Here is a 446-nt window from a genome sequence, read left to right as displayed (position 1 = left end):
GGAGATGATGCGATGAAGGACGAGAGGAGGAAGACACGGAGATAGTGCGAAGGGAACCAACGAAGAGCTTTTAAAAAGAATGACAGCAGCTTCGTTCAAGGCAGCGAATATGACGAGATCTTTTTTCTCTTTCTGTGTGTGTGTGAACCTCGCCGGCATTAAAAACTCTCCTAGAAAATCAGAGAGGGCGCGATGAGATATTTTAATTAAAATAGTGAAAGGCGAGTTCTCCACCTGGGCACGTCTCGAGCAGTAAGTGCTCTCCAAGGTTGGTAGACAAGACACGATGGATCCCGACGACGGTGCTTCGTAACAACCACACCAACGCAACAAGTACAGCTGTGTCGAGGAACACCGTGAACACAAACTTTTCACCTGCAACCAATTCTTTGACGTCTTTTTATCCCCCTCCTCCCCCCCGACCACCCTTCCCGCTCCGCCCCCCG

At 50.0% G+C, this 446-nt stretch overlaps 1 protein-coding gene across 1 annotated transcript in view; it reads right to left on the bottom strand.

Moving 5' to 3' along the window:
* Nucleotides 1-414: 414 nt before the first annotated feature.
* The window catches only part of NGA_0399000 (uncharacterized protein), a 974-nt gene continuing 942 nt past the window's right edge, over nucleotides 415-446 (bottom strand). The window contains exon 3 of the mRNA XM_005855037.1: nucleotides 415-446. This exon is cut by the window's right edge and continues 237 nt beyond it. The gene's annotated coding sequence lies outside the window, so the exon portion shown is untranslated.

This window comes from Nannochloropsis gaditana, assembly GCF_000240725.1.
Source record: "Nannochloropsis gaditana CCMP526 unplaced genomic scaffold scaffold309, whole genome shotgun sequence".
NCBI lineage: Eukaryota > Eustigmatophyceae > Eustigmatales > Monodopsidaceae > Microchloropsis > Microchloropsis gaditana.
Note: the sequence above shows the minus strand (reverse complement) of the source record. Positions and strands in the feature narration are given on the sequence as shown.